The sequence below is a fragment of the Ptiloglossa arizonensis genome, chromosome 14, assembly GCF_051014685.1.
Source record: "Ptiloglossa arizonensis isolate GNS036 chromosome 14, iyPtiAriz1_principal, whole genome shotgun sequence".
NCBI classification, from domain to species: Eukaryota; Metazoa; Arthropoda; class Insecta; order Hymenoptera; family Colletidae; genus Ptiloglossa; species Ptiloglossa arizonensis.
In genome coordinates, this window is record NC_135061.1 from 6235262 (window position 1) to 6248734 (window position 13473).

The 13473-nt window shown below is 40.4% G+C and overlaps 1 protein-coding gene across 2 annotated transcripts in view; it reads left to right on the forward strand.

Moving 5' to 3' along the window:
- Fuss (SKI family transcriptional corepressor fussel) overlaps positions 1–13473 on the forward strand; it is a 126102-nt gene that overhangs the window by 38180 nt on the left and 74449 nt on the right. The window lies entirely within an intron of this gene.

A 13473-nucleotide genomic window follows, 5' to 3' on the forward strand; every position in this document is an offset into this window, starting at 1 on the left:
AGTCAAATATGGAGAAGAGAGTATCCACATAGTGAATCATGGAGAATATACTTATATACTAGGTGTACGAATTAATTCTCGAAAATTAATTTAAGTGTTATTTTAAAGTAAACTTATCTCCTACACGTTAAGGTATTAAAGTATGGATGTAAGTCAATGGACTTAGCATATCTGATTTTAAAACAGTAGACTCTATAATCGATATAAGCTTAAAAGGCAGTTGCAAGCACGATGATCAGACATTGTGTGCTTCTCGCATTCTCTGGACGTAACTTCCGTAGACTATCGACAGTTTCGATCGTTTTAACATTATTTAACGAATACTCGCTTCAAAACTTAGAAATCCGAAAAGACGAGGGAATAAGAATTTCTAAATTTTTACAGCGATGTGTACTCATAAAGAATAATTTTCATTTTACGTTTCAAATATTTATCCTCGTCGGAAAACGTTCTCAATTAACACAAATTGCCACGAAGACGATAAACGACGGAAAAATGGAATAAATTAACATTAAATAAATGTAGATACACAACGAGACGAATCCCACAATTAAATCTTGCAGTGATATAAATACAAAGTACACAACTATGAGTGATCGAGAGTCAAAGGAGGAAACGAACGTCTGAACGAGTTAATCCTGTAGAAAAGTGGCCAGTTGAAGAATGGTTCAGGGTATGAAGTAACCAAATCGTAAGTACGCGTATTAGTGGGCTAAATGCTCGTTGCTGGGACTGTCCCGAGGGAGCAGAGGGTAAAATTTTGCCCCGAGGCTCAGTAACCATCTTCCCAAGGGATACGATCGGCACCTCGATTCGAAATCGAACGATCGAGTTGTCCGATAAAACTAACGGACATAACGTTACCAACCCCGGTTAAAGATCGGTCAAAGTCCACGAAGACTATTAGACGATCGAGATATTGTACAATTTAGAAGATTCCATTTCATTTTGTGATCCTCGAATACGTTTCTACAGCTTGAAGATTATTTGGTAACATTCGAAACTATTTGCACGCCATTGCAATGTATTTTTTAGTAATGAAATCTGGTCGTTCGAGAGATAACGAAAAGTAGGCAACCATTCTAGAAGCACAATGTAGAATTGTTTGTAATACTTTAACGGTAAGTAGATTCTACCGTAAGATGCACTAACGATCTACTGCAACGATCTACTCCGAGATATTGAAGAAGTTCAATGTCCGTTTGGTAAGCATTCGTTCTGAGAAAACATCCGATTGAGTAATGTGAAGATTATCGAGTACGAGCGAAACAAAGAAATTTAATTAGACTTTACGAATCTCGAGAAATTTCTATTAAATAATCAGAACCGGCTGTTGCGACACCTGTAGAAAAATTAAATCGAAACGTAAATTGAAGTAACACACGTGAATAGTAAAATGTAAGATGATAAATGAAATAGTTAGCTTAGGTAATTTGACTTTTTCATTTTGTTACTTCGAAAAGTGCTCTCTTGGAAGTTCACCAAAGTCACGATCAACAATATTACCGATTTTTAACTTCAAAACGACCATAATGCTCTCTTGGAAGCTCACCAGAGATATATTAAAAATATTAGCGATTTCTAACTTCAAAACGACTATAATGCTCTATTAAAAGCTCACCAGAGTCACGATCAACAATATTACCGATTTCTAACTTCAAAACGACTATAATGCTCTCTTGGAAGCTCACCAGAGTCATTACCAACAGTATTACCGATTTCTAACTTCAAAGCGACCATAACGCTCTCTTGGAAGCTCATCAAAGACAAGATCAACCATATTAGCGATTTCTAACTTCAAAACGACTATAATGCTCTCTTGGAAGCTCACCAGAATCACAATCAACAATATTATCGATTTTTAACTTCAAAGCGACCATAACGCTCTCTTGGAAGCTCACCATAGTCACGATCAACAATATTACCGATCTGTAACTTCTAAACGACCATAATACGACCGTCGATTCCAGTTCCGTATCTCCACCGTAAGGTATCCGTAATCTCGATCTGAACCGTGACAAACATCTAGCTCCCAGACAGAATTCCTCGAGGTTGGTCTCCGTGTGACTGGCGAGATGTGACTCGAGGGTGGCTGGTCGCGTCTCAGCGAGGTTAAAGCTGTCGTCGCCGAGTTCGAGAATCAACTTTTTTACGCTCGATCGAAACAGCGGGGTTACGACGTTACCGTAAAGCGTTTTTCGGTGCAACAGGCAGGAAGCAAAGGAGCAACGAGGCAAAAGGTAAGAGGCAAGAGTCGCGGATGGGTTTTCAAGAAACGTCGTCGATGTTTGCCGCGGCCAAAGTGGTCTCGAGTGGCGTCCATTAGCTCGGCACGCGGTTGCGTTCGACCTCTCCTGCCGCTCTGCGTGTGGAAAAGTACACGCTCGAGGGGCAAAGAAAGCCGTGCGTGTGTAAAGAAATACCGTGGAAGACACCTCGATTGCATGGCTACCGGGAGCCGCATGGCAAACACCGGCAGAAGCACGGTCGTACGAGGACCGTGTGCATATATATCGTACAAGTGGCGTTCTTGTCTTTTGCTCGCTTTTTGAAACGTCTCGAGTATCGCGCGGCCATACTAGAGCCGGCTAGATGTCCCACAGAAATCGAACTCTTTCACCGATTGCGAGATCGAGTTCCCTGGCTACGTGTTTACACACGCTGTTGTCCCATAGTGCTCCGTTCGCTACGATTCGATCGATCGTTTTATACGGATTCGGATCGTTTTCCAAAACAATAGGAAAATAACGACGAAAACCTTTGCCTGTATCCACGGTGATCCAATGTTGCTTCCTTCAATCGTAGCTGCGCGAACATTGAAAGGAAAGTGTATCTAATTTGGAGAATTTTTTATTTGGACTGTTTGACGATTAGTTAATATAAAATGTCATCAAGTAAAATAATTGAATCTTTAATTTACTATCCAAATTTCGAGAAAAGGTGGTACAAGAGGAGAAGAAATCTAGTCGACGTTAATTATTGTACGATTTATGCAGACGGATAAAGTTATCATACCTTCTGGTACTATAGTTTTAGTTCTTAGTGAATTGTGTACTTTAAATTTATTGATATTGAACATTCGTGAATTAATATTACGGTGAACACGTACAGTTCAATACTCGAATATGTGATTCATTCTCTACGAAATGTAAACCAAAGTAGCTATTACTTCATGGTAAAGTATTCATCTGTACGATTCATTGCACACTGCGTGTAATCTATCGAGTTGCTGACCGTAGATGTCAGCGGTAACGATCTAGTTTTCCTTCGAAAGTTCAATATGCATCGTATCTATCGTATTCCAGCGAAAGTGTAGTAAATCTTTCCGATGTGATCTTTCACATGGCAGTTTATCGAAATGGATTTGCTCCGTTGAAGGAACAAGTGGCTCGGTTCACGTCACCCCTTCTTTTTCTCGATGCGCTTTTCGTTCTCGCGCCAAGAGGCGGTTTATGTTGCGTGCAACGTTGTGACTGTGCAACGTGGATGCAAGGAATGTGTGTACACCTATTTAAACCTTCCTGGTGCTAAGATTTGCAATTTGAGATCCGTGCGCAATAATGGGGTCCAGTTATAAAGTAGCAATTCGATGAACTTTGTTCTTTCACCGTTGCACAATGTACACCCATTATATTATAGATTCTTGTCCCATTGTTTGAATATTTGCAAATCGTGTAGCTCGTTCCATTAACATTTACAAAATTCTCAATATCACCGTCAAACGTTTCTCCACCATGTAGAGTATTAGTTTTTCAATTTTAGTACACTGCAGAAAGAAGGTAGCTCGTCAGTGGTCCGAACCAATGCTTCCTACGCGGTGGATGTACTCGATTGGTCGCACTACTCGTCCCTGTACTCTCTCAAGTACTTTTAATTTGCACAAAGTTGTCCAGTGTTTGAATATTCGCAAATCGTGTTGCTCGTTCCACTGTCATTTACAAAATTCTCAATATCGTCGTCGAATAGAATACTGGGTTTTCAATTTTGGCACACCGCAGAAAGAAGGTAGCTCGTCACTGGTCCGAACCAATGCTTCCTACGCGATGGATGTACTCGTTTCTGTACTCTCTCGAGTACTTTTAATTTGCACAGCCGCGAAACAAAATTGTCGAGCACTCTCAAGTATTTTCAATTTGCACATTTTTTATTTTTAATTTTGTCTCTAAACAAAATTGTCGAGCACTCTCGAGTGCATTCAATTTGCACAGTCTCGAAACAAAATTATTGACCGATTCGAATATTTGCAAATGGTGTAGCTCGTACCACCGACATCTACAAAATTCTCGATACTCGCGAGGACGTATCGCCGTGAAGCGTTTCCCCACCTCGTCTCGGATGTCCAATAGTGCAACGTCTCCGCGCAAACGGCAGAACACGTAGGCATCTTAATACACTGGGGTGTTTACGGGTATTCGAAATTCAGGCTGCATAGACGCGTCCGGGACAATCGAGCTGCGGCGTGTGGCCCTCTCGAGACGCTTTCTACGGGCCACTTTGAATCCAGCCCGCTAGGCTTCACGCACGGTCGAATGTCATTATGTCGTACGAGACAATCCGTGGCGGTGGTCCCCTTTCCCCTACCAACCTCTGCGGCCCAGAGCCCTTCGACGTCGAATTTGTTTCCGATTTATTCTCCTGACCGAGAGGAGAGTCCTCGAGGCGGCGGCACATGGACGAGAGGAGTCACCACGACCGTCACGGTTCGATCATGCGCTCGGTTACACCCTTAAGTACGGTGCCCAATCGAGTGTCCTCGAATACCTCAGGAGTGCCCACTTCCCGTGGCTCGCTGGAGGGAAATTCGAATCGGTGCCTTCATCGTTTCTCTCTGTTTCCCGATCCAAGTTTTATCAATGGCTTCGGCTAATTTCCCATCGATTTTTTCATTTTTCTAACGATTCCGTGCATCTTCTTGCAGATTCTCTTGCTGTGGAACAGTGTAGCGGTTAGAATTTTGGTCACGACATTAGTTTACGGTGACGTTCGATCGTTTCCAAGTATTAGTTTGTAACGTTATGGTTTCTTAGTTATTTTTGAAATTTAACTATTTTATTGCACGATTCTGTTATCTTGAACTATGATCGGTGTTATGACAAAAGTTGACGGTGAAGTTTAGTTATTTTTAAGTATTAGTTTTCAACATTGTGATTTTTTACTTATTGTTGAAGTATGAGTCCAGTTTTGAGCAATTGTCTACTAAATTTCTCGATTTAATACAAAGTAAAAATAAATGAAAACGATGGGACGATGTATAATGTATATCTGAAAATGTACTGACGAAACTTAACGTCGATTGGTTTACTTTATTTTTAAATATTAACTTTTCAAAAATTTTGGGAAACAGATTTTACGATTCTTTTATCGTTATACTGTAATTATCCCACCTAAAGAGCAAAATATATTACGATTCACAGGACCACGTCAAACTTTCGTAGTTTCTAGGATCTAGGTCTAGATACGTTCATCTTTATAGATCATCAATGGGTTAGGTAATAGTAACGTATTATTTTTTTTGAAAATAAAACTATCTACTTTCTCATTTAGTATTGATAAGCGTGTAGGTAAATCGTGAATAGTGGTTTCGGTGAAATAAGCAAAATATGTTTGAAGTGAACTTTTCAAAAGTTTCATAAGACCTAGGTATTTATTTATTGTGTTAATGGATGGTAACGGCCTGACGATTCGTCGAGACAAATAGCGGCACTACTCTCCTTTTTTATTATATGCAATTATACTAATGGTGGTCTGCCAGAAACAGTGGTCCATTACATACATTTTTTAACATGTTCCACTCCACAAGTACTTATTGCGCTCTTTTCATGCCTCAAACTATCTAAGCCCTTTTTCCAGAGCCATGATTGCTTTAAAATGAGGAAACACGTCATCGTCGCTGCTATCCCTATTTCGTTCACTTCTTGAAAATTATTTAAAATGTTTTAAACAATGTCAGCGTTCGCTGAGTGTGCTCTGCCATTACCAACTTTATCGAATTTAGATAACCACATACATTGAACATCCACCCTACAGTGATTTAATAACTCTTATAAAAAAAATTCCAATGGGTATATTTACATTGAATTTTTCTCTTTGACTGCAACACAGACCTGCAAAAAGTGTACTGTGCAATTTAAGAAATGCAAAATGATTTCACTGTTATCCAAAGATAAGCTCTACTTACAAAATGAAATCGTTCTGTACAATAAACACCACCAACGTATTTTTTTTTATAAAATCAATAAACAAAGAGCTCTTTCAGACAACAATTTCTCATCCCATAGATCGTGAAACCAAAAGTAATCGAAACTACAAATTGAATTTAAATGAAATTCAAACACTTTGAAAATTCAATCGATAAAAATCAGTCGATTCTTCCGACAAAAGATTCAATTTCTATAAAAGAACAAATCAATTTTTTTCGAATAATACCAATAGTATTATTTCTCAATCTCTCTGCGCTTTGATTAAAAATTTCACGTCGGTCAGCACCGTTGTATACGGTTGTGCAAGAACTGTTTACGCGACCGATATAAAAACAAACCGTCGACTCGTTGAAAAAGCGGTGCATACTCGTTAACGAGTACAGTGCACCGAAGATAACGATCGTTTATTCATTCGCGAAAATATTCGGGCGATAAATTTTGAAAAATGTATCATTTATATTTAAACCGTTATTCGTAGCGATTGAAAAATCATTCCGTTTCTACGGCGCATTAGCGCGACAACGATAATGCTCGGAATAAAGCTTCACCGAATTTTCAAAACCGCCCTGCAGCCCGGTGCATCGCGTGCATCCTGTTAAAGCGTACACACGGGATACACGACAGCGCATTGTCGCAACGGCAGCAAATGCGCGTTTCGAATTGAACACGGCTATTGATTGATTCGAGCAATCCAATGCGCCGGATACAAATAAATAATGGCGTCAATACCGGCTCGCTTGGAATTCGCCGACAGAAAATAGCCAAATCCTCGCAAAACGTGGCCGCGCTTCATAATGCGGATGTCACTGGAAAATATTTGGTAACAGCGGTCGCTGCGTTTCGCGTGTCTGCACGGGTGGTCGTCGATTTATCGACATTCTACGATTCCACTGAAACGTATGTTCGCGTTAATCTCATTAACATACTGTCGATGAAAGTCACACACTGTAGCGGAACGATCGCTCACGGAGTCTCGACGAGGCTGAGAGTACCTTTTGGAAATTATTCGTAAAATTATATCAAAGATGTGTCGTTTTATCGAATATTTATCCGTGGAGTAAGTACACAGATCGGAGTATAAACGTACTAAATTTTATTAGAAAATTTCGATTCGTTTGAGAGTTATAAGTAATTATGTGGATCCACTCTGTATGACTTGGTGGGAAAGATAAGGAAGTTTTGTTACCTATATTAGTGTCGCTATCGTTAGGAGGGTTGATTATTTTTTTGAAAAATTTCACGCTTTATGTGTGTATCGAAAGAATACGAAAGTACGAATTAAATGTTCAATGTTCAGCTTGCAACTGGTACAAAACATTTAAAAATAAAAATAAAAATTCTGTGGTTCTATTGGTTGTAACTGTTACAGAATTCAAATGATTTTAATAAAGTGTAGGAAATTTGTGTATCGATCTATGTGCTTCTAGTTGGTGGGTAAATATTTGATTAAATTACGTAGCTTGTTCTGAAAACAAATTTGCAAAAACTGCCTTAATTTCCAACCCATCGCGTTAAGTATCCCTTTCAACGAGGAGTCAGTTGGCCGTTTTTGGACGATGACTATAGTCGTCAACTTAACCCTCGTGGAAAGGGTTAAGATTCATTAAGTAGACATTTTCGAAACCCTTCAGATGGAAGTGTTTACACGTGCCTGGGATAGAAGGGACGGAGCTTAAAATTTTTTCGTAGTTTCAGTGATAATGAGTTCCAGAAGTAGTATTATAATAATGTTGTAACGTATTCTCAAAGGAAGTATTGCGAACGAAGTGAGCATTTGTTGTCTAACTTAAAAAATATACAACTTTATACGGCATTGTTCTTAGAATGCTCTTCTTGTAAATAACACGACTATTGTTTGTAAATGATAGTTTTATTCAGTAATTAAATATCAGTATAGCGATTCGTCACATTTTCTACCTTTTCAAAAATTTTTCATTCAAAGAGTACAGAGTTTGATCTCGAGTAAAGAAGTTGAATGTTAGCGTACGTATTTCCAGTAGAATCCCATTTATAATAAGAGTTTTTATTTTTACATGTACATAGAATAACGCTTCCCACGATCTGCATACATATGTGGGCGATGAAATTGGTGACTGTAAGATAATTCACGCAGTTTCGCTTCACGCCATTGCTGAACCCGATTTTCCCCGTGTAGAGGAAATTTAGCATGAAACTATTGTTATGAAATTATGGCTAGCCTCGGTATAGCAACGGCTTACGAAAATAGAGTTTATTACGCGTGTATGTTCCCTTGACCGTGTAACAAAACAGCTAAAACTTATATTCAGCTTTTTGTAACACTTAAAATACAACATTGATACGGAAACTCGTGTTCCTGGTTTATTTTATTCCACACGATTCGAATCACATGGTTTACTCCTATTACAATAATAAAATCGTACAATGAGTATGTTAAAGTATGGTGTATTTCGTGTGGTTGATTTTTAAATATAGTTTAACATTACACAAATTTCTTCACGTAACATATAAGATGGTCAAGTTGTGAATACTTGACATTTTTTTACCAATGAGTTTTCTCGATTATACAAAATTTTAACTTTCTCTTCATACGTCGAGCGTGTTCTATACTTTTATTGTTATCGAAATTATAATAGACACACATTTTAACCGAAATGTTTCTAGGCTAGCTGTTATATTTTTAAAGTAGAATAAAACAATATTGGTTCAAAGAGTCTCCTTACGTTCTTACGTATTATACTCAATCTTATTTTGGAAAGCAAAGATCGTAGCGATCTGAAATTCGTTTAGTCCAATGCGTTTGTTTCTTCAAACTGTTTCGAATTACAGTCCAATTTTCAATGATCGTTTCTTACCTCTCCTGTGTCACATTGAAAAATCGTATTCGTAGAAAATCTCGTTCGGTGCTTGATCAAAGAAATTCGTCCACCCTGTGGAGAGGGTGAAAATTACTTCGAGACGAGCGAACGATAATAAAGTGGTTTGCAACAGTCGTAATCGGGTCACGGCTACGTGAAATGTTTTTCGTTCCATTGTTGGTGGCGTTTGGCGTATTTGTATTTCGCGAAGAAATATTCCTATAAGTGCAGCTGGCGTCGCCGCGGGGTCTGCCGGGACACCCCGTGCGATTCTCGGGGAAGTCCGAAATGGACCGATTGTTCGGAGGTATCGAGGCAACGGAATCATTCTGGAGGAAAAATAATTGCGCGAGATTCGAACGTTAATGCGCATGCGCGACAAAAGGGACCGTGGCACGCGTGAACGCGACGCTCGCGTTCGCGCTTCGACGCGTCCAATTAACAATATTGTGATTCCATGGCAGACACGTTGAACGTAAACGTTAGATTGCCGTGGTCGTTGAGCAGAACGCTACGTTGGAACTGTTGGAACAGTTCTTCGGCCACCGAAAGTAAAAGATATCGCAACACGCGGTACCATTCATTTCACCAAGTTGTAATTAAGATAGTTGCAAGTGACGTTTGAAGATTATGTTGTATGCAATACGAAAATAGTTTAGTTCACGCGAAGAAATATTAACAAGTACTTACATAGGCGCAAAATGATGGTAGACTTGAATTTCGTTGACGTTTTCTTTGGTAATTCTCGAGGTTTCGAAGTTGCAATTGCAAGTGACGTGTACAAATTACGTTAACGTGTAATATGCAAACGTAGCTTAGTGTGATCTGACTTCAGATCACACTATTAACGAGTACTTACATAGGTAGACGCAATATGATGGTACACTCGAATTTCGTTGACCTTTTCTTTGATGTTTCTCGAGGTTTCGAAGTTGCAATTGCAAGTGACGTGTACAGATTACGTCAACGTGTAATATGCAAACGTAGCTTAGTTCGATCTGACTTCAGCAAGTTCTGCCTGAAGAAATATTAACAAGTACTTACATAGGTAGATAATTTTCCCTTCGTGACCCACGTTTGCATTTCCCTGTTCAGTTTTCGTTTTATGGAAGATCGTTAGAAGACGAAGGGCGATGGTTCACGTGCACCGGAAACGCGTAAGTAGGCAGATGAGAATTTCTAGTATTGCTCTCGATTCGGGGCACGGGGGAATCACGATTTATTTGTCGATCCTTCGACGGGATCGATCCTAAAAATACATCGCGGGACATCCAGGTCCGACAATGGCCACTATAAATGGATTATTAGGCGTTAGAATTGCGCGCAACACCTGACACGAGTGCCGGTAGGGCCAGGTCGGATACTATGCACTTATGCCAGCATTCCAAAGGGCCTTCGTCCGTAACGAACAACGAGGGAGATCCCATTTTACGCGTTCGGTTCACCACTCCAAAGATCGGCTAATATTTTACCTGCGCCGCGGGACAAAAGTGTTGACCGAAGCCTCCGCCACCGAATCCCACGGAAAACCTTGTGTCCGGGATATCTGACCGAGAATCGCGTTCAAACGGATCCACCAATCCCTCTCAACGGTCAACAAGATCTCTTGGTTCGAACTGTATCAATTTTCTAATACGTGGTGCCTTGTTCAACGAATTTATCGCATACAACGGAGTACATTTAAATGAAATATGAAAAGTAAAAAAAAAAGACACAAATAAATTGATTACGTTATAATGGAGCTAAATTATAGCATATTATTGTAAATAATATTTCTTCGACCATGGAATAGACGTTTAATGGTACACGGTTAGTAAAAATGAAAATACAGGTGCAAGGATGCACCTGAAAAATAGAAATGCATTCTTTTGTATAGTTGCCCTTTTATTAGCGGCCGAATATTTTTGCAAACGACTGTACATACCACTCTGTTTACGTATCAAACTGTGAGCGTAATTTATCGCAATATGTATCTGTAGTTTCAACCAGATTCTATCGCAGAATGGACCAACTGATCCAAGTGCGTGTCTCGCGTGTACAGTGGTCTTAAATTTATACAAAAAAGATAATTAAGAAATTTATATGCTGTCATGATCAGTTCGTTTGCTACGGTTTGGGTTTATCGTTACCGTTTATCTAAGAGATCCTGTCTCGAACGTTATTAATCGTTTGAACGTTCTATTAACCCACTTGTGTAAACTATTAACAGTTCGAGACAAGGTCTGCTCGATACGCCTTGTCGACGAGTTCGATCAGCAGATCCGGGACGAAACACGTTCACATTGCTCTTCGTGTCGAAAATACTATCGTACAAAACAGATTTTTTAAATATGTATCTCTAGGGTCTAATTGGTTCTCTGTTGATCACTGAGAGACTTGGAATCAACACCCTTTCCATGGAATCTCATTTTAATCCTCCGTATTCTGTACCGGAGTCACTCATCTTGATCTAATTCTTCGTCTCGAGTACGATAATGCTCACACTGACAGAATTGTGCAATAATTAATTGCAAATGATCAAACAACGATCCACTTCGCACCACACTATCATAAATTCGAAACGAAAAATATAGAAGCAAAGCCTTGCGCTACCGTGAACATGATTAGTGAAATACAGATGCAAGTCAGAAATGATTTCGATGCGGAACTCTGAGTTGTAGGTGCAACTCTGAGGTTACAATAGCTTGTAGATGAAATATCATAAAAATGCATGTAACTCTGTATCACGTGGTGCTTAAGTGGTTAAAATGTGTTTCGACTCCACCAAACACGAAACAACGCAACATTACCTATTTGCGATCAGCGCAGAAACGTTGAGCATCCTTAGGGCTGACACCAATTAGAAACTGAACAAGCTCTATCGTGTTGCACGGTACTCAAACGGTTAAAAATTGTAAGAATCTATATCACGTGTTGGTTAAGTGGTTAAAATGTGTTTCGACTCCACTTGGCACGGGACAACGCAACGTTCTACATTTGCAAGCAGCGCAGAAACATTGAGCATCCTTGGGACCGCTTCTGTAGCCGATCCTAATCTGCGCAGCCGCAAATCCATTTGCAGAGTAACAACTATCGAGGTAACAAGATCAGCGAGCCGATTCCGCTCCCCTGTCCCTGCAGCATCTGCGATCGACCGCTACGCTATCCAGCCCCGAGCACCTATACAACCGAGCATCCGGTGTGCACCACGACCAAGCGAACCTGCATCCATCGTAGCCAGTTTCGCGCACGCACACGCATCCTGACCCGACTGCATCATCGGTTATGTGCATGTATATGCATGACGCGTTGCGAACGTGTAGCAAACAACGCGGACGCGCCCGATCCGGCAATCTGATCTAAATACGTCCGGCGACGATATCCATCGCGACGGAACAACGCTGATTCCAAAGGGGACTTTCCTTCGAGAGTATCAACCCCGTGATCTTACACCGAATTTGACCCGTTCCTTCGCTCTCGACGATTTTGAGGGACGTGAAAATAGAGCAGAACCGACACTTTCCTTCCTGTTTTTCGCGTTCTTCGACTATTTCCTCCAATCCCCCAGGTCTATCAACCACGCGTAAGAAACGATCCGAATCTTTGGGACGAGTATTTTGTAGTTGGCTATGCATCTATGGTGTACAAATTTTCGAAGTTCTTTGTCCGTTTTCAAGTGGAACGGTTGTAGTAGGTTTTCGTTTGACACTTCGACCAGAGTTTTCCAAACTCTTTCAATCACTGAACGGTTTCAATCTTCTGAATTGAAAACGGAAATTTTACATTCTTTCTCGGATACATTTTTCGTTCGTAAAATAAAAGTACGAGTGGCTACGAATGACAAGATTGGAACGACGCGAGAAGTGGTGTTCAAATGTACGAAAGAAACGTTTCGTCTACTTTGAAATCGATCAATTGCATTTCGTCTGCTTTGAAATCGATCAATTGCAGTTCGTCTACTTCGAAATCGATCAATTGCAGCGAGTGCATCGCTCTGAAATATACGAACGGTGTGTTGCTCGCGATAATTCAAGATGGAGTGATAGACGCCGAGACGATTTCGATTTATCATCGTGGGACAAAGGGGTACCGAAGCTACGTGTTGTTCGAAGCCCGTTTCCTGGCGCTCGATCCATCTTCGAGTTCGTGATCTCGTTCGATGGTCGAACGAACAGGACCGCTCGGTCAGTATTTGTTAAATATTCGAAAACTTGGAACGATAGTTCGCTTAGTGGGTTTGGAACAACAAACCAGAACGGAGTTTGCATAGCACGAACGGGCCATCGAGCAAGCAAACGCCGCCCCGGTTGTTTTTCTAACACCCTGCTCGGAAAGTGGCGTTCTGGCCGAGCTTTCTGAGAACCACCATCCAACGAAACTATCTGTGCAGCTTGGGAAGCTTGCACGAGACAATTTTCACGTCCACGCAAAAATTCCTTCGTCCCTGCCAGGAAAAA